The following is a 22,222-nucleotide window of genomic DNA, read 5'->3' on the forward strand; positions in this document are numbered from 1 at the left end:
TTTCAGGAGTAAATAAAAACACTGAGGCCATTATATCTGTTTATGTCTTTTCATATTAATGTTTTATAATATTTGCAAGTATTTCCTTTTTATAATTAAAAAAAGAAATTTTAATTTTACCAACTTTGGCACACCTTTTAACAATAATCCTACACACTAAATTGCATAGTTGGGCTTTTTCTAAAATTATTGCCTATAAATTTATGTAGAAGACTTAGTTTTCATGAGTGGATATGAATTGCATAAAGCAAAGTCAGATATATTTGGAAATTACAGTTACTAGTGGTTATCACAGGATGGTAAGATTATAAATGCTTTTAATTCTTTTGTATACTTTTTTGTATTCACCAAAATTTTTACACTGAGCATGTATTGCCCTGACAGTCAGAATAAGCTATAACCTAGTAAAAATTATACCTGCCCCAAGTAATCAGATGGGCCACAGGCATCCTGTCCTGCCTCAGCTGAGGATCCACGCAGTGATAGGAAAGAACAGCACTAAGAACTCTCCTGATGGGTCTTGGTGGAAAGTTGAAACACACATAAAAAAAGACTTAATTTTTCCCCCTAGATGAATCTCCAACTTTGAAGAGTAAGAAACCCAAGCATTTCAGAGAAGATGTCACGGATGTAGTAAGTAACTTAAGAGATTCAACTGAAAAATAAAAGAGTAGGAAAGAGATGACTCCACACAGCACTTTCTGCAGGGAAGCTCAGGCAGGGCAACTCACTACCTCAGTCTCCATGGCATTTCTGAAATGACAGCTTGGGAACGAGGAAAATTAGGGAGAAGTGTTTGGAATCATATTTAGGAGGAAAATGAGAGAGAAAGTAGAGTGTTAGGGTTACAGGTTCTTTGGAATCTGACTTGCTGAGCTGAGTTCCTGCTCTGCCGTTCCCTGGCTGAGAGACTTTGGCTAGGTTACTTAACCTTCCTGTGTCTTAGGCTCCTCATCTGTAAAGTATCATAATTGTATTATCAACTTCATAGGATTGAGGGTTACATGTAATATATTTAGTCCAGTTCCTAACAGATAATAAGCCCAAAGGGGAAAAAAAGTTGTTGATATCATTATCCTGCAAAGGGGTTCAAAGGAGTGGAAGAAAGAATGTGTGAACCCAAAACAATTATCTCCCAAACCAGAAAAGACAAAGAACCATTTTTATATGCTCCTACCCTTGAGCTTTGGCATGACCCCAAAGTCTTAATACGCAGCTTTCCTCCTCATAAAAAGAACTCTACAAAGACTCAAGTACATAATAAAATTCTCTGAAGGACGAGCCTAAGACAGTGTTCTACACTAAGAGGATATAATCACCTCAAGAATGGATTTCTTTATGCCTTCAGTAGATGGCTGCGAGGTTTAAAAAAAATAATGATAGGGGAAGAGTATTTAACTAAAATTTAAGCCTTGATTAAGTATAAAAATGGGACTTCTAAAATGCTTAGTCTTTTCAAATAGTTTTATAATTTTCTTTAAAAATTACAGGAACTGATTTTTAGCTAAATTAAATTCAAAAAATACAAAGAACAAAGTAAAAAAAAAAAAGTTACCTAAAACTCCACCACAGGAATATAATCGCTGTTAACATTTTGGACATCATTCCAAAAAAACTTTTCTTTGCATAAAAATATTTTACATTATTGGATTCTTCTCATGGAGGTATTCAATAATCTGCTTTTGCTCTACTCAATACATGGTAGGTAGCTTCCCACAGCAATCAAAATACATTATTATTTGTAATAATTGCCCAGACAATCCATATGTACCTCAGAATTAATTTAATCTGTGTTCCCATGGTAGACATTTAAATTAGTTTTAAAGTTTTTGATATTATGAGATTATAAATAGTGACACAATAAGGACATACATTTTCCCAATAGTTGTATCCTTAGGTCAAATACTTAGAAATAGGAAGTCTAGTCAAAGATCAAGTACATTTCACATTCTGAAACATAGGTTGAACATTCCTAACCAAAAAATCTGAAATTCAAAATATGAAAGTTTATGAGCACCCAAATGCTGGGAAAATTCTACACCTGCCCTCATGTGATAGGTTGCAGTGAAAATGAAGATACACTAACAGCACTGTATAAATTTAACTTCAGGCTACCTGATAAGGTGCATATGAAATGTAAATGACTTTTATGTTTAGACTTGGGTTCCATAACCAAGCTACTTCAGTACATATATGTAAATATCCAAAAATTATAAAAATCCAAAATCTAAGATGCTTCTGGTCCCAAGTATTTAGAATGTGAGATATTCAAACTGTACCTAATTGTCTTCTGCAAAATTTGAATCAAGCTGGGCCGGGTATTTAGCTCAGTGGTTCAGCCACCTGCCTCGCAAGTGTAAGGACCCGAGTTCGATCCCCAGTACCAAAAAAAAAAAAAAAAATCATTCTAAAATTTGTATCAAGCTAATGAGATGTGTACTAAGCCCAATAAGAATTTTGTTTCTTCAAGCCCTTGCCAAGACAGGGTTCTGTCAACCTGTTATTTTTATTAATCTGTTAAATTTTTAAAAGTTATATAACTGCAAATCAAAACTGGCTATCACAAAAAAGTCAGACAATAACAAATGTTGGTGAGGATGTAGGAAAATTGGAATTATCATGTAGTGCTTTTAAAAATGTAAAATGCAGTCATATTGGAAACCTGTCTAGCAGTTCCTCAAAAAGTTAAAATTTAGATTAGTGTATGACCCAGAAATACTACCTTTAGGTGTATAACCAAGAAAAATGAAAACACATGCATACAAAAACTTGTGTGGGAAGTGTTCATAGTAGCATTTTAATAGCCCCAAATGGAAAAAACTAAAATGTCTGTTGACTGATGAATGGATAAATAAAATGTGGTGTGTCATACAACAAATTAGTCTTTGACAATAAAAAGAAATAAATTATTGATACATAGTGTGGTATGGACAGAACTTGAAAACATTATGCCAAAAGAAAGAAACAGTTACATAGGACCACATGTTGCATGTTTCCAGAACAGGCAATATCCATAGTGCAGGAGACTGCCCAGGGGTAGGATGGTGAGGTATAAGTGGGCAGTGACTGCTAATGGGTATGAAATTTCTTCTGGAAATGATGAAATCTTTTAAAACTGTGGTGATGGTTGCACAGCTCTGTGAATGTACTCAAATTCACTGGGTAAACTGTATGTGAGTTAAACCTGTAATATAGCTGTTCTTTTTAACACATTTTTCTCATTGTTATTTGTGGGAATATAACAGTCTTTAAAAATATTTTATTTTTGAAGAATATATGCTACTCAGACATAGTTTTAAAAGCCACTGAGTTACACAGTATTAGAATTCATTTAACCTGTGTCCTCTTGGTAGACATTTAAGTTAGCTTCAAAGTTTTTGATATTATAAGATTGTAGGATAAATAGTATTATCCAGTCCCTCTTCCTAGTCTTTTTCCTTCTCCAGAGACTACTACTTTGAACTCATTGAACTGATTCTTCTGGTAATTACTTTCATATTTTTCCATAAGACATTTGTTTTTCTACTACTTGACTTTCCAGGAAAAATCTAGTGACTCCCCCACAGTGAAAGTTACACTTTTTTTTTGCTTTTATCTATACTCTTCTCCCATGCTCTTTATTCACTCCACCATCTGTGTAATGTTGTATTATAATATTATAATTATAGGTATAGTATATATTTTTTTATTAGATCATTCCTCACTGTTGATTTTAGTATGTCCATGCGGTAAAGCTGAGTTATGCAATAAATTATGTTCTCTCAAGTGTAAATTTTTGGTTTTTTTCTGGAGTTTATAATTGTCTCTTCTTTTCTCTCATTTGCTAAGATTTTTACTCAGCCACAAACTCCAGTTGTCAGTTTCTTTTCTCAACACATTCATTCACATCAGGGATTCTACCAACCCTGTGAGCAGTCTCTGCTGGCCCCATCTGGCCTGCCTTAGCCTGGACTGAATGCATTCTCTTCTTGGTCCACAGCTGAGAGCCTAGACTCCATCTTCACTGCCATACCAGCCTCCTTTGCCTTTCTCTTGTGTTCTAGCTCTTACTCCCTCCATCCTTCATCTCCCTCCAGCTTGGCTTGCTCCTTCACTTCAGTACAACACATCCTTTAGGAGTTTCTTGAAAAGGCATGTATGAGAGGCAACTGTTTGAGAATTTACATGATTCAGGAAGTAATTAAATCTAGAGATTCCATGTTCTGCAGTTCTTAAAAATTTTCTAGCAAAGTTCCATTGATTATTTCTTTATTTTCACTTTTCTCTCTTTCTCTTGAACTCTTATTATTTGGATGTTGAATATATTGCTGATTTTATTTTTTTCTTTCATATTTTCTACTTTCTTGACAATGTTCTAAACTTCATCTTCCAGTCTTTTTATTGTTAGTTTCCTTTGTTCTATTGTTGCTGATGGCAGGTCTCTCAATAGTCCTTTTTTTTTTTGGTACCGGGACCTTGAGCTTGCGAGGCAGGTGTTGGAACCACTGAGCTAAATCCCCAGCCCTCTCAATAGTTCTTTTTTAGAACACCCTATTATTCTTTTGTAAATGCAATGTCTTCTCTTAATTATTTGAAAATAGTAATTATAGTTTGTTTTAATTTTTTATGTCGATATAGTGTGTTTTATTCAAGTTGGATTTTTTTCCTGGTTATTGATTTTGGTGTTTGTCACATCAAAAGATTTCTCAGATTTCTGATAATCCATTGTTGTCTTGGTAAATGCAAGTGTAGAAAGTGTAAAAAGCTGACCTGAAGTCAAAAGAGCTATGTATGGGGTGGGAGTCAGGAGCTCAGCATTCAGTCTGCATAAATTCACTTATCTCCATAGCCTGCTTCTGGTGTTCCCCAAAAACTTAAGTTTAACTCTCCCCAAAGAATAAGACTCTTCTTTTCTAAATACTTGGAACCTCCTCCAATTTCTATTGTCATAGAGGAGAGATAGTTGCCCAGGAACCTGGAATGAGGATATAATTTCTTCTTAAACAACTCTCAAGGAAGTATCCTATTTTAGTCTCCTGTACTTCCTACTCTTACAAGTATCTGGTGCTACCTATTTCTCAGCTCTTCAAGATTTCAGAAATATCAATTGAGTTGAGTCTCATTTTCCTAACTGCTGGCTTTCTCATATCTGCTAACTTAATGACTTCTAATCCATTTGCCTTCCAGTTTCAAAAATTACACTGATGTATATTTTTCCATCCTATATCTGTGTGGGTTTATGTCTTAAAAACATCCCATTAAAATGGTTTAGTGTGGTTTCTCAAAGGAATTTATTTTTACTGCATTGTTATATCTCCAAATTTACCTGAAACCCAAGAAGAAATATATCAATTTTGGATGTAACATTATGGGATATTTCTAGAATATAAGACATGTGACAACTATTCTTATCTCTCCCATACATTTAAGCCTCTGAGTGGTAGAGTTGCAGTATACAATCAGGAATAGTGACTAGAAGGGTGCCACGAGATAGAGAGAAATTCATTGGAAAAGTAATGAAAATAATTTTTATGGAACACATAAGCCAAGAACACTAATGGTAATGTCCCAAGACTTTTTTGTTTCATTGACTATTTCATTGAAAATATTCATTGGGCTTCTATCAATCAATTATAGGCATTCCTACTACACTCTTGACATCAACCGATGAGATTAAGCTGAATGCCCAAGTGTCATTTAAGTAGAGTATTGATTTAGAAAAAGCATCACGAAACATTTTAATTAACACTTTTTTTCTAGATAACTTTCTCTAAACACGTGACACAAATTAGGGCCCTTCCTTAAATGTTACTCAGAAACATGCTGTTTGTTATTTCTTAGTGGTTTCTGTATAAGTTAAACATGTTTCTTTCATAAGAGAAAAGGCCTTCTTCATCCACTGGGCCTCCATAAGAGCATTAGCTAGACAGGAGTGCCATTTGGGAAAAAGAAGAATATTGTGTTATACTCAGATTCCCATGGGTATTTGCTTTTTGTCACATTTTTTTGTCCAACAAAGGCTTGGTTCCTGCAAGTGTTTCTATCAGAACTGGGCCTGATGAACTTGGTAGACTGTAGGAAGCCTGCAGCTAGCCAACACTAAAACATGAAATGTCAGCTGTCTGTGTAGCCCCAGTGACAGGAAGATTGGCAATGTGATCTGTTTAATGTATGCAACTACTTTGTTGTTTGTAGTGAAGTAGCCAGTTTAGAATTATTTTAAATGCCATTTTTTTTTGTTAATCTGGAAACAACACATCCATTATTGACCTGAAGGCTGAGCAAATCCTAAAATTAAGTGACATGAATATCTAGCTAGGCATGGGGCTCTCTAGATCACTTCCTGAGAGCTTTTTGCTTCCCCATCATTCAGGTTAGGGGGAAGTCCTAAGGCTTTGACAGACAGCATCCAACAAGGAGCCCTGCTGGCTCCCTCCTCTCACTCTAATGGCTTGTACTCGCTCCATGAAGACAACACTCCAGCTTTCACAGCAGAGATATGGCTTTTCTGTGATCAGCTGATGTCCACTAAAGCAGCAACTTTCTCCACCTCCCTCAAACAGAATGACCATGTGTAGCATGGGAATCAGAAGTAAGGCCTCTCTCAAATCTGAGACTCAAGTGAAGAGGCCAGCATACCCTCAGCTAAGCTGTTGAGCCTTTCAGAAGAGTAATGCATTGGTGGATGTTACTAAAATGAAAAGCTGCTCATGCTGGGATAGGTAATTAAGTTTCCTGGACTATTTTCAGTGCTTGTACTGTCTCCTCTTCCTTTAGCCTAACTCACATTTCTGCTTTATCACTGATGTCAGTCTAAAGTGGGAATCAAAAAGAGAACTACAGAATGCTCCACAGATATTTATTGGGTATCTATTATGTTTCAGGCCCTGCTGATCAGCAGGTAATGAGACAATATAGTTGTGAGAGCATCTAACTAGTGGGAGTAGCCATTAAATAATCACACAAATAATGTACCCATTACAACCATAATAAATTTTACATAGGAAAAATAGAGGTTGCATAAGAAAGCATATCACAGGAGACCCAATCTAGCTGGGGAGAGGGTGGGAGGGGCCCATGAGGAGACACTTCCCTGCATAAATGGCATGTGAGCTAAGATTTAGTGGATGCAAAACCAAATAGAGGAGGAAGAGGGGGACAGAGATAGAAAGAGTGGTCCATCGAAGGAGAACTCCATGAAATAGTTTTGAAGAAGGAAAGGGCTTGATGTTCTAGGAGTGAAAATAAGGTCAATAGAATGGATGAGAAAAGAAGAGAGTGGTACAAGATGAGTTTGGAGAGGTAATTAAGGGGCCAGAACCCATAGGGTCTGTCTTCTGTAAATCCATTCAGCCACACCCAGAACTATGCTAATTCCAGCTCAGCACCCTTAATCCCAGTATCACACACTCTACAACCAGCCAGCTCAGGAACAGCCTGCCTATGCATGCACGAAGCTTTGGAACAAAGCTAGGAACAAATCATAACACGTAGGCTCAAAGGCCATCTTAAGAATAATAAATCATACTGTAACATAAACATGTCTTAAACAGCAGAGTGGTGGATGTTAAAACTTACATTTAGAAGATCATACTGGCTACTCTAAAGAAAACAGATTGCAAAGAGGCAGGAGGAGGCAGAGTAGGAAGTGACGGCAATTATCCAGGTAAAAGTGATGGTGGCTTGGGAAATGGTTAGTGGAGATGAAGAAAAGTGGAACAATTTGTGATATATTTAGAAGGTACACTGACAAGACTTACTAGTTAATTAGATGAAGGGGGTGGTAAGGGAGAGGGAAGTGTCAATTGTGACTCAGGTCTGCAGCATGAATAAGTAGGCAGATGATGTACATCAGACATACAAGATTTTCCTTCAATTTCATATGAGCTGAGGAGGCTGAATTCATGGTGCAAAAAAACACCACCCAGGAGCCTGAAGTCTGACTCTATCTCTGCTGCTAACAAATTGTGAGATATTGGGAAGTAATTTTGCCTTTTTGAGCTTCAGTAGCCTCACTGAAAAATGATAGGCTTGGGTTAGATTATGTCTTGGGTTAGATTATTTCTAGGGGGCTTTCAGGCTATACAAAACTACAATAGAAAATTAGATCTCATATTTTAGAGTTAGAGTTCAGCTTGAATACGGCTCTTATGGTTCTGTGATTTTAGCCAGGTACTTAATTTTTTAAGCCTCTTCATTCATTTGTAGAACATACAATTATTAGCAATCATGCCTGTTCTAGAAGCTGAGGACATAGCAGTGATAAACCACAACCTTTCCCTAAATAATTTAATAGAGGCAATTGACAATAAAGAAGACAATTTCAGATACTAACTAGGTTGTGAAGAAAATAAAACATGTCAATGAAACAGAAAATACTCAGGTGTTGCTTCTTTAGCCAGCACCGTCAAGCAATGCCTTTGTCCCCTCTTCGAGTATACTGTGAGGATGAGGTAGGCATGGTGAGGTATTTGGAAAAGTGCTCGGCACGTATCATTTTAAGTGGATATTGTCACTGGAGCTGTTGCTGTCATTATCACATTGAAATGCTTCTATCCAGAGAATTATACAAGCCAGGGAATTATATATCTTCACTAAAGCAGGTGTATATATATATATATATATATATATATATATATATATATACACACACATTTATATTATACTATATATATACACACATGCAATACTTATTCTCCTGCTCTGACCCAATAACAGACAAGTACAGGCGTGCAGGCCTTCCTCTGTTTTGGCCACTGGGTTACAGAGCACACCAGTGCCCTAGGTAGAAAAGAATGTCTGCATAGGTCAGGACAGTGAGCAGGCAGACACTTGCCCTGGAACATTCCGACATGTTAAGCACTGCCCAGGCACTAGGAGATGGACGAGGAAGCCAAGGGAGAAGGAGGTTAAGAAAACTCCACCCAAATCAGACAGACACTTTGTCACAGAGTTAGAACTGGAACCTAGTTAATTTGACTCTTGAGACTTTATTCTTTTTTTTATACACAGGATGAGGGAAGGGTGAGAGAGACTAGCAGGGTGGAGCCTCAAGGATGAGGAGAGAAGTTTCCCAATGCTCTCGAAACCATGCCTCTCAGCACAGAAATATTTTGTTCATCAAACTGTTGTTTTCTCATTCATTAAAAGACTCAAATATTTATTTATTTTTTTTTAAGAATCAAAGATTTACTGGCCTCAGAAAAACCCTGGGATGTTGAAGGAAACAGGCTCAGAGGGGATTTGTCGCTTGGTCACACAGTGAAAAAGAACAAGAACAAGAGGCAGGATTCGAACCTACACCCTCCTGATTCCCCAACTTGAGACTTTATTCTTAACCTCTGGGTGATGTTGCCCTATACTAAATTACAAAATTGGGGGCCACATAAGTTGTTCTGCAATTTTGTTTCTTCCCTTATTCCTGGAGAAGCCAAGTCCACTACAAGTGGGACAAAGAATGAACATCTGCAAGGAGGAGATGTGAAGGGGCACAAAAACTAGTCAAGTCTTTCCACAAGACATTCTTCCCAGGTTACAGGGTGTGGTCTGTTGATGGAGGTGGTCTGGCTAAATACACACTAATATTTAAAACTTAAACTTGACTTCAGATGCCTCTTAACGTGTTGCTGATGAGGTATGGGAAAGGTGGGGGGGTCCCAGCCCTGTCCTGACACTGAGGCAGGGACGGGAGGACAGTGCTTGAGAAATATCCCCAGAGGCCTCAGCCTGCGCTCTACGGTCTGTTTTAGAGCAGCCATTGGGAAGGCAAGTGAGTGACATATGGGAAGCACCAATGAGAAAAGGGACGGGTTATGGCCCTGACCACAGCTGCAGTGGCTCATACAGTGAAGACTTGGACTTAGAAGACAGCTCTGACAAAGCTTTGTGACCTTAGTAAATTATTTAACTTTCCTTGCCTCAATTCCTTATCTGCAAGTGATAATAATGTCCACTCCAGAATATAGACTGAATATTAATTAAAAGAGTATCTAATAAGTGCTCAATTCCTGTTTGCTATTATGAATACTATTATTTTTATTACAGGAGGCAACAGTACCACTTACTGAATATTTACTACATGGCAAATACTGGGCTATGTACTTTGGATTATTTCACTGAATTCTTAAAACAGCCCCATAAGTCATGTACTCTTATTATAGCCAGCTTACAGGCACAGTGAAGTGCACCAAAGAGGTTCGAGCTGAGGTGCTGTGGCCAGGATTTGCGTTCCCGCACTCTCTCTGGAACCCAAGGTACACTATGTTGCCCCAATAATAGTGGCTGATCCTGGAATCAAGGGCTAGTTTCTAGTTTTCATGGCTCTGTCAATAACTAATTTGGGGACTTTGGACAGATCGTATATAGGCTCTATTTTCAAGAATAAGATGGAGGGTCAAATTGATTTCTGAGGGCTCTTCCAACTCTAAATCCAATGGCTATAGATCATTATATTTGTACTTTTCTCCACTACCTCCTCCACCAAGAAGTGATAAAATTGTCAATGGGCTCTAACCCATGACAATTTAAAGAAATTAGATTGCTTAAAATGTTTTATTTGTACTATAATCTCAAATTTAAACCTCCAACAGGAAATCTTTGATAGGGGATTCAAAATGGTCCTGAAGCCAAATCTTTATAACGGGCTATTTTAATTGCATCAGAAGTGCCCTTTTAAGTCACATCTCACAGCTTCCAAAAAAGAATTTCTCTACAACTATATATACTTCTTGTGAAAGCTCTTTTCTTTTAGTTTTATCTTTAATTGACAAATAGTAATTTTATATATAGTTATGGGATATAAAAGTGGCATTTTGATATAGTTAATTGCTCATATCAAAAATAGAAAGCCTCTCCAAGCAGAATTTTCCCTCTCCAATATTGCACACAGCTTTCTGCTGTATGCTTTTCTCCAATGAATTTTCTTTCTCTTCAGGTAACAAGACTACCTTTTGGGCAGAAGAGATATTCCTGAAGTCTCAAAGCACAGGTTGAAGAACATTTCTGGGGCCTGGTTGAGAAAATGCTCCATCTCTGTTGCTCAAAGAAGATGTTAGAAAACGAGAAGAATAATTTCTAAGAAAAGTGAACCCAGAAAATCAGACCAGAGAGCTCCTAGAAGGAGAGAAAACATGGCCTGGATTTCCCCCAGAAGCACAGCACATTCTTCCTTTAGTGAAAAGGAGGAAGAGGAGGATTTGCATTGCCACTTTTCCTCCAGGTAACATCTCTTTTTTGGTACCAGGAATTGAACTTAGAACCTGGCACTTGCAAGGTAGGCAGCAGAACCACTGAGCTAAATCCCTGGCCCTAGGTAACATCTTTCCCCGAGGTCTTGTTGTACTTCAGTGTCCTCAGGATGGAGGGATCAGGCCATAATTTCCATGAAATCACCCTGCTCCCTTTAAAAATTGAGCTGTGATGTGCCTTGAAAGACCTGTAGAGCAGCAATGAGTCAAATGGAATGGAACAGAGAAGACAATAGGAAGAATTGTTATGGTTTCCTACCTTCAGTATGGAGACAGTTCACCAACATAGACACACACTTGTTTGATGGCATACCAGAATATCAAGAGTGAGCTTCTCTGGAGTTACCCATGACCGAGAAATTTGATTTCTAAAGCAGCTTTCTGCTTTGGAGTCCAACTTTTCTCACTTGCAAGTAAACACTGGCTGAACTCTAAACAAGTTGCAAGCCACATGGTTCATGCAGAGTAGATGCTCATGCACCTATGCAAGCCTCCCTGGGCAGAAAATGATATTCAGGAGGCATATGGCATGGGGTGAAAACTCCATACATTTATTAAACTGCCCTGGCATTATGCTAGTTCAACAAAAGAACTTGCTTTGGCATGTTGTTTGGAAAGTGTGCACCCTAGTGTAGCAAAACTGCCTTATTCCAAGATCTTCTTCTCACAGCCTTGAGGAAAGAATCATTCCTCTGTGGGGAACAGGGTAGGAGGACTGCCTCCCCTTCCTATAGCAGGAATTGGCATTACTAAGTTCCAAGAGGTAAAACACCATTCAGCAAACTGATTTGGTAAATAAGGCAACATCTCATTGAGGCTCAGTCTAAACCTACATCAAACACATCCTTCTGCCATTCCATTTGAAACTAAATGTAAGATACTCAGGTTATGAAGAAGAGGGAGAAGGAGAAGCTGAGGAAGAAGAAATAATAAGTATGAGAGCTGAGAATCTCAGCCTTGCAAAATGGCCAGGGCTCTCTCTGTCTGTCCTTCCTGTCTCTCCATTCATTATTCAATGATGTGAAGGTAAAAGGATAGTCTGCTCTCCAGAAATTTCTGCCGCTGCACAAACATGGGCAGTTCACTTTGACTAATGTGGAAATACAGTGCTGAGCACATCCTGGCTGTAAACACAGCAGTCTTGCTCTGTCAGGGCCATCTACAAATGTCTCCAACCAACTTGTCTGATTGTCTTTAACACCTCTTTTTTATTTTTTAAAGAAATGAATTTGATTTCATTTTTCTTCTCCAGTTTTCAAATAGTCATTAAAAATTAAACAACACTGAGAAAAGCCTTTTGTGATTATAGCCTTCATTCTCCTGCAACAAACTGGATCTATAAATTTACGTACCATTGTAGATGTAAATTACAAAATTTATATTCAACTATATTAAAACATCTATTCCAAAAATGATTACCAGTTGTGAAAAGCAGACAGGCTTATCACTTGCTGTCAGTTGTTCATGTCTAGTTAAGCAATAATGTGCTAAAACTGCTCTTTTGTTTTGTGTAAGAATTTTGGCAATAGAAGAAATGAACACTCGGGTAATAAAAACTCAGGCTGCTTTTTGCTTTGATGGAGGAAGCAGCTGCCTGTTTTCATTTGCTGCAGAGCAGCAAAACCCATCAATATAATAAGCAGCTTAGATGCATCCATCCACAGCATCTGTAAGGATATAGGGCTATTCGCTCAAAACCAATCCCTGGTTTAATTTTAACAAAGATGTGTCTGACGTATTTGAAAATGCATTATGATAGAGTTTGAAACACAAACAATTTCTCTTTCTTTTAAATACTTTTTACAGATTTGAAAGGTTAGTATATGTAGCTGAATGATAGCAATGATAAGAAACAGACCAAACTGTGAGGCCATCCTAAAACAAGGGCAGTGAAGAGAGTAAATCGAGGGGCGGTTATTTAGTGCCCTTCAAAATGGAAGTCATTCATTTAAATACGATTTCGTTCATTTGTTCATTCAAACAAATATTTACTGAATCCTTATATATATTGCAGCAAGCTAGATATTAAGGCTACAGATTGTCTCTCAAGGAGTTTACTCTTCAGGGGAACACAAAAACATAAGTGAAACAATGCGGTAAGCTCAGTGATATAGATACCTATTTTTTATTAGTCTTTTATTTTAAAAAATCGAATGGGCAGACAACATGGTGAAAACTAGTGTAAAAATTAAAAATCAAATACTATCGCCTCTATTATACAGTCATACACTTCATTAGACATACTTTTAAGCAAAGACGATCTAACAGAAAAAATTATGTTCAAACACATGTCAAACTGTTTACTAATGTAACCAAGAATGATCACATTTTGGAGAGAAAAGTTTTAGGATTTTAAGTTTTGTTTGGACAACCTCTAATTTCACAGTAACCATTACAGACTTTTACATGATCATAAATACACCACACAGTAAGCCAAATAGAAAATACAAACTTTTCAACAAATTACAGTGTCCTACAGTATGCTACAGCTAAAAAACGTGCCAAGAGATTATTTTATTTCAGCGATAGGTGGCATTCCAAGAAGTTAGATAATTCTAAATCCTCTTTTTTTCTGATTCAATATTGGATAAATGAGCATTTCGTCATGATCAGCTAGGAACTCGTCTGGTGGGACACATGAATAAAAGGTTAGCCATCAATTTATCAGGATATCAAATTTAAACAAGAATCCACTTGCAGAAACATTAAGAAAATATTCCCACAAATGTAGAGCTGAAGCCTTTCTTATTTAAACATGCTCATTGCAAAGTATATCTACAATGTTTACAGCTTTTTTCTTTAAATAATTGTTTTATTTTGGAATGATTTTAGATTTATAGAATAGTTACAAAGATGGTAGAGAGAGCTCCTGGGGTTCACTGAGTTTCTTCCATTGTAAACATCTTAAACCCTAAAACAAAGAAACTGATATTGATTTATTACTACTAACTAAATGCAAGGGTTTGTTGAACAGAAGGATTACTACTAAGATGAGAGTAGAAGGTATCTGTCAGAAAGTCACAAAGAGAATCTGAAGAACAATATTGGTATCTCATCTTTCCCTTAATTTTCCTCCTTCTTCCTGTTACTTTAAAGAAATTCACATTGGATTTGAGTTAAAAACAGGACACAAAATGTATGTACCCTTGCGGTTTAAAAAAATCTGACCTCATCAAGAGAACTGCAGAGCCAAGTGAAACCTTGGTTCTCCATTCCATTGTCAAATCCAGCAGAATATTATTTCTAAGTCATTATTCACATAGAAAATTCTGATTGCCCCTATTCAATTAATACTTTCATATCACAGTGTGATATGGACCCTATAACCAATCTTGTGGCAGCATGAGTTAAGGACCACAAAGAAGTCAGGGGTCATTATTTTTCACCCATTTAGAGTGTTTATAAAGCATTCACTATGAACCCTCTCCTTCTGTGCCGGCTTTTTCCATCCTCTGCCCCACTGCTTAATGGCTGAGCATAGTGCTTCCAAAATCCTGCAGAGATTCATAGGCTAGGTACTGGTTAATGGTGATTCTTCCAACAGCAAGTTGGAAAAGATGCCTGAGGGAGAGTCTCACTAGCTTCAACTGGTGGTGAATCATTGGTGCCTGATGTTTGGTGAATGCTCCCTCTCCACTGCCAACATATTCTAAATTAAGGAACTCCCTCCCTAAAATGTAGATAGGACCCACAGAACAGAGCCCAACAATGGCCCCAGAAGAGCCTCTCACTTTGTCTATTAAATTCTCCTGTCCTTTATTTCTTTCAGCCTCCCCTAGATGCATCTCATCTTCTCTAGTTTTAACTTTAACCCTCACCCCAGTGTTAAGTTTTAATGTTCCCTTTATTCTGTTTAAAAGAACTCATAATTGAAAGTGAGCTTTTCTTTTAAAAAGCAATCATTATTCATAATTTGATAAAGAAATTTTGCTACTATCCCCTTCAATGTCTCATAAAAATTCTTTCATCTCTTTCTTTATGTTGCTTTTGAACATAAATTGTTGAGCAGAAGGAGCTCATTGCTTCCTCCTCAGGGACATGTTAAGTGATATAGGAAGAAGCTGTGTTGTGTTTATGTAGAAGAGTAGCAAACAGCTTTAAACCTGGATGGAACTCAGCAATAAAACGTGAATCTCTCTTTTTTTGCAAGATCTATTTGTTGAGCCTTATATGCTATATCGACTGAGGACCTGAATCTACTTGTAAATACAATCACAGGTCAATTCTTGTGTGGGTAAGTTTCTAATTGTCTTCAATCCACTTTCACTGACTTTCTTATCTGTATCCACAATCTAGTGACCTGGCAGGACAGTTATCACAAGAAGACAGGATAGATGCTCCGAGGAGTAAGGTTGTCCTGGGCTGAAAGGTCCATGCTTACAAGTTTCCAGGCCAGCAACAAAGCATCCACATTCAATAGGTTTATCTTTTTCTAAATCAATCCTTTTGCTTCGTTCAGCATAGCCCATGTCATAGGTATTCATATATGGGGCTTATCTGTGGATATCAATAAACGGGTTGGTCTCTAATCATAGGAGCCTGGAATGAGTTCAGAATGGGTCCTTTAAGTGAATCGAGAGAAAGAAAATGATTCTCCGTCTGGCTTCCCCTGCCTGTTCTCTTTGCTATGATAAATTTGTAACCTTAAGCCATATAGCAAAATGTTTTCTCGGAGAATCATAACTCCTTGAGAAGGGCTTCAAAATATACTATTTAAACCAAACCATTGCTCTGAGCTTGACACCACAATTATCTTTCCATTGGAAAAAACACAAAAATTCTAGAGCTGTTATAATGTTACCAGCCCTTTCACACCAGGACACAGGAGTGTTCTTCAGTTGAGATCAAAGTGCATGGGCTGAGTTGTTGAGAGCGAAGAAGTCATCATGGTGCCCATGGACTCATGCTGGACTTCTTGGGACAGAAAACAGATTTTCTTCTCTTTCCAGCCGCAGAGTTCATGTTATCGTGAACTCCATCATTCCTCCTCCTTGCCCCACCCTCAAGGAAAGATTGAAACAATGCCTTACAGCCCAGAGCATTGTATCTAGCTAGGTTAGAATTTATTTCTCATCTGCTTATGTTGCCCAACAGCATTGAGAGATTTGGCTGAACAAATACCACAGTAGAAGTCTAAATTCTTACCATGATTGACATGAAAAAAACTTTCAGTAGAATATTGTTTACATATTATGAAAGTAATCAATTACTACTTTTCAGAGTGCTTCAGAGAAATCTCAGTTTATGAAGTAAGGCTTATATAATTAGGCAGGTTTCTTAGCACATAGTTCAGCTAGTTAATGATCAAATTTGGGCTAAAGCTTCAGTTCCCAAATATATCATCTAAGTTTTCTTTTCAGAGGAAGACACTTGAGCAGTGGTGTAGGAAAGACAACATCATCTTGTGGAGAATTTTGTTTTTTAACTTCTCAGGTGGAAGTCAGTTTTTGAAGAAATGAATCCTACTCGTTCCAATTTCAACATAGCCACAGATATTCGGCAACTAAATTTAGGTCAATTTTGGTTTCTATTTCTCAATGAATAGTTTTATAGAAACAGTGCCTCTGTTCCATGCCTGGAAGTAACAGCTGGTAGAAAAGGCTATAGAGAAACTGAGCTGCACCTCACGCAATATCAGAATCTCCAAATTGAGGCCAGGAAGCAGCATATAATCTTCAAAAATAGTAACTTCTGCTCTGGAATTACAATGATTATGAACTGAGTTTCTGTTTGTTCTCAGGAAATTTATCACATAAACTAGTCTTATTCAAATATCTGCATGTCATTTGCCTTGCAATTAAGCGTTCATAGCAGATTCCAACAATTTTTTTGATTACCAACATCCCAAGCTCACTAAAAGAGTCATTTTATTTTACATTGTTGTGTCTAGGGAGGGAGAATCTTGTAATATATACAATTTTTGCACACACCAGAGTGTTGAGAAATGTAATTTTCAGTGCATTCTCTTCTAAGAATATTTTCAATATTTCTGGATTGTCTCTGCACTCAGGAACAGGATTGAAATCTCCACTTTGGTATTTATCTGAGTCTGTGATAGCTCAGTCGTCCGCTGCCAAATGCCAAGATAGGGGGAATCTCATCATCCAGAGACCAGCTGCATGATGGGCAGTTAATAGATATATCAAACCTTAGGATATATGCTAAGCTGAAGAGATGATTGGTTGGTTGATATACTGATTGATTAGCATAGGAAGAATGGGTTTCTTCTTGACAACCTAAGATTATGCTTCTGCTAAGCTCAAATTGCTTACACCTCTTCTACTGGGTTTAAAATTACAGTGCTGTCATCTAAAATCTCTCTTCAATGAAATTTTTACCATATATAAAAATTAAAGGGGAAAAGAAAGTAGGTGCACTGGATAAGAGTAATGGAGTAGATACATTTCATACGACTGTTGTTGATTCCACCAAGAAAAGTTGATATGTAAATCCCCTTGAAAAATGTTACACATTGCATAAACGATTACTGAATATTACACAATAATTCAGGGGAAAAGTTCAGTGTGTTCAAGTCAGGAACACAATATTTTCAAATACATTAAAGTTAGATCTCTTCCATGTAAAACTGAGAATTAAAAGGAAGCCCTCTGTTAATCAGGTTTACTTTCTAAGGCACATAGACCCTATCCTTGGACTTTAGTATTTTCAACTACTGGCATGCCTTTCAGGGGCAGATTTATGGAGACTGTGGATTAGCTTTGTATTTGAAGCAGCTTAACACAAGTAGTAACTTCTTTAATTAGCAGTAAGGATCCTAACAACAGTCACATGCACATCTTGAAATATTTGAATATTGTGCTTGTTTCACATGCACGTGGAATCAGATGGGGTTTAAAATGAAACAACCAGATGAATGAAGGGAACACAACCCTGTTCTATCAAACTCCAGACTGATATTTAAGTGGTACTGAATAAAAATCACCAAGACTCTGTACAAAAGGGCAGCATTAAGGGCTCTACAAACACCGAAGAGTCTTAGTTTACAAAAAATTCATTAAACATAAGCTTGTTTTATGATGTCCTGTTTAAAGATTCCATCTCATTGTGCTGTGAATTATCAGACTGGCTAAAGAAAAGACCTTCCTTTCTCTCCTTCCTCCCTGTCACCCTCCCCCTCCGGAAAAAAAAAAAAAGCTGGTAAGCTTTAATTCAGCCCTTTGAAGAGCACCCCCTCCTCTGCCTGAGCAAATAAGGATTTGGTTGCGGAATCACACTGGATAAGTGGTTCATTGAGAATGTTAAAATCTGCATTAATAAATAGGACTGGGCTTCTCGGATTTTCCCCCTTCCTATCAGCTATGAGCGGTAGGGGATCAGCTGCGACTAAAATCCCCAGCTGAACAACCCACATACAACTCAGTGAGCAGACTTAAAACAAGGCCATTTATTGGTGACTGTTATGCAAACAAAGCGTCCAAGTCTTAGAAACAGATGTCAACTGAAGCATATGCTTACTGTAAACTGGAATTTGATTCTCTTTATAAAAATAGACATAAATGGGCCTTCAGAAAGTAGACTGCCTCTTGTTGTCTACCACTGCCTAACTTGATTCAGCTTAAAGCTTTTAAAGAGATGAATAGACTGATATGTGAGGGCAAAAGAATAAAAGTTAAAAAAATTAAATTGGAAATAAATGATAACATGTTGGAGCAGTTCCCAGAAGCAATTTCACAGGTTTTTCTCTAAAAACACAAGACAGGAAGTTAAAAGCTTAGTGCAGGTCACTCATGGCATGTCGAGTTATCATTTCCTACCACTTAGGGTGGAAAAGAAGCTGCATGCTCTGGTGGCAAGTTGAGTAGCACATACTTCTTACCCTCCTCTCTCTTTCTTTCTCTCTCCCTTACCTCTTCTCACGTCTTGATGTCTTTTAAATGTCACTTATTTTACATGAGGCGGTTGGTGGAGACATGAGTCAACAGCAATCAGAACCATTATCCCCTGCAGCGAGTCCTGGTCTTAATGCATTGTGACACCTTTGCTAGCTAGCCACCGATTTACCTTTCTGCTTCTTAGGGAATTAAGTGGCATCATGTGAAAATGGTTGTGATATGAACAGCATGGGCATAACTGGTATTAAATTTACCTCTCAGCCTAAGTGAATTTTCCTCATATGTGACTAATCAAAATGAAAGCTTGTGGACCCAGGCTGAGCTGGCCAGCACTTCCCCACCCCTGGGACCAGGGCTATTTTGTTTTATCTCTTTGTACAAGCTGGCAGAAGTTTAAAGTGAAGGGGATAATCCAGTGCTGGTGTCTTTATGAAATAACATCCTTACATGAAGAGGCTTTTAACTGTCTGTCGCTGTCCTCTCAAAAAAAGAGTGTGACAATCTCATTTTGCTGAGCACCCTCCCATGAAAAGGGAAAATAATAGCCATGGCCGCCATGGCTAGTACTGACCTTACATGATCCATTATCTACTAAACACTTTAAAAGTCAGTTTTACATACACTGTGGGGGGAAATGAGAGAACTATCACAATCATTTTCACTTTAGTGAATTTGCCATCCATTTGAAGTCAGTCACTTGATATCCCAACACATCCAGCCAGTGTCACAGTGTAATGCAAAAGAAAACACATTGATTAAAAGATGCCTAGTGCAGATACACTGGCACCCTACCATTTAAGACATTTGTTGGTAGTAATGGCAGCGGCGCAATGGCTTTGTGTGGACTTTCCTCAAACTTGAACATAAGAAAAAGAACAATCAAAAACTGAGTCCTTCAAATTTTTAAAAGTGCTTGACATTCCTTCAAAAATATGTTTTACTAACCACTTAGCAGAGATCAGTAGGTGCCAAAGGAAGTGCAGGCAGAGCAATTATCGTCCTGCACAGTCAGCCTGATGCTTATTCACAGACAAGAGTGGCTTGCATTCTGCCACAAACCAACTGTGCATGTTGCTGATAATAGAGCAGAGGTATTGCTAAATTGGTACTGAAATAGCACACCTCGTTTACTTCCAGCAACTTATTTGTGGAAAGCAATGAAGGCTGGAATATTTTCTCATAACTATAAGAATACCCAATTCATTGTTAACATTAAAATGAGTTTTCTGATACGGCACATGCTATGCATTTACTTTTCCTTAAATAGGAACTTCCATGCCCAGAGTATAACACTAATGGCATTTCTTTCCCCTCGTGGATAATGTGTTGCTTCTTTAATAAACCATCTAGAAGCCTGACTAGTAATCAAAGTCTTTATCACTTTACAGTTCTCTCTGAAGTTCAAAGACAGCTTCTCTTCATTTTGGTAATACATTTATTCTTGAACCTTCTGCTCTGGGGCAAAATACTAAGAGTGGAAAAAGATGATGGAGTTGGCCGACAGTGTGGCAGCCATCAAATATCACACATAGTAATTGCCAAAGTTTGATTCACATTCATAAGATTTAACCTGACTATATTGGGGTTTTGAGATGGGGCAAAAGAGAATAGCCAGATGAATGGTTGTAATATTCTTAAAGAATTTATTCACCCACACCTCCCCAAACCCCTTGAGTTCAACTATATGAGTTTATACTTTCATCCTGAATTTCTTCACTCCACTCTCATAGTCAAAGGAAAACTAGGATGTTATGCAAAGCAACTTGGGAAATCCAAATCATAAAGGCATGGAAGGAGGATTCTGTTAAGGTTCTGTTGGGACCAAATGAACTTCAACCCAAGTCTGCTACTGGATTCCTGAGGATTTTATACTCCCTGCAGAGACCAGAGAACCAAAATTCTCAAGTAGAATGAGAGGAAAATGGGGTTTGGGACAAGATAGTTAAGTATGGGTAAAGAAAAATGAGTAGGAGAGTCTGCCATTTCCCCAAAACATGCATAGGGAAAACAAGAGACTGGCATTCAGGGCTCATAAAAGAAAGGTTGAGAAGAGATGGGAAGAAAGGCTACAGGAAGTAGAAAACACTTAGAAAATATGTAAGTATCTGAAATTACAGTTTAAGTCATAAACACGCACAAAACATCAGAAGGTAACTTGTGAGCCGCTAAGGTAGCTATTGAGTAGTACTGTCTATTTTTGCTGACAAGATTTCATGAGTTGCTGAATTTGGGTCCACTGGAGAAAAAAATCTCAAGGAGAATTCAGAGGTTTAGGGTCCCAGTGACTAGAAAATGTGTGGTGTCATGAGCAACAACAGGCACTTTTGAACAACAAGCCCGTTTTAAGACTCAAATGACGATGGGCTTGTTTTTGGACATGGTGAGTTGAAAGCATTAGGAGGATATTCTGTTTGGGACTACTGAAAATATGGAACTCGATTTAGTGCAAAGGTTAAATGTAGGATATAAAGAAATATCACATGGAGATTATTATTAAAAATATGAGGAGGGGGAATTAAGATGGAGGATACAATTATAAAATGTAGAGACTGTTTCCCCACAGGGAAAAGCTGTGTAATCTCGATGAATTACCTCACTTAACCATTACACCATTTATAGAATGGAGATAACAGATGGGTGAATGGATAAACAAAAGATGGCCTATACCTGCAATGAAATATTATGGAGTTTTTAAAAAGGAAAGAAATTCTGTCACATATACAATTACAACATAGATGATTAACCTGGAAGATAGTATGCTAAGTGAAATAATACAGCCACAAAAAGACACACTATACAATCCTATGTATATGAGTCACTCAGAGGAGACAAAAAGAGACAGAAAGTGGAATGGTGGTTGCTAAGGGCTGGGTGGGGGATGAGGAATTACTGTGTAATGGTACAGAGTTTCACGTTCTGGAGAGGATGGTGGTGATGGGTGTACAATGATGTAAATTACTTACTAGCACTGAGCTGTACACTTCAGTGGCTAAGATGGTATTTTCTGTTGTATCTATTTACCATAATTAAAAATAAAAACAAAATCTTAAATAGGGTTAAGAATATTGTATATCTTAGGGTTGATGTGAGAATAACACATGATAGTGTTTGAAAACTTGGCACAATGCCTGACATATAATTTGT

At 37.6% G+C, this 22,222-nt stretch overlaps 1 protein-coding gene across 4 annotated transcripts in view; it reads right to left on the reverse strand.

Annotated features, from left to right (window-relative positions):
* Positions 1-22,222, reverse strand: part of Camkmt (calmodulin-lysine N-methyltransferase) — a 442,726-nt gene that overhangs the window by 86,747 nt on the left and 333,757 nt on the right. The gene's annotated exons all lie outside the window — the stretch shown is intronic.

The sequence above is a fragment of the Heterocephalus glaber genome, unplaced genomic scaffold (genome assembly GCF_053883595.1).
Source record: "Heterocephalus glaber isolate CG9 unplaced genomic scaffold, H.glaber_assembly_v1.0 deba00001457, whole genome shotgun sequence".
NCBI lineage: Eukaryota > Metazoa > Chordata > Mammalia > Rodentia > Bathyergidae > Heterocephalus > Heterocephalus glaber.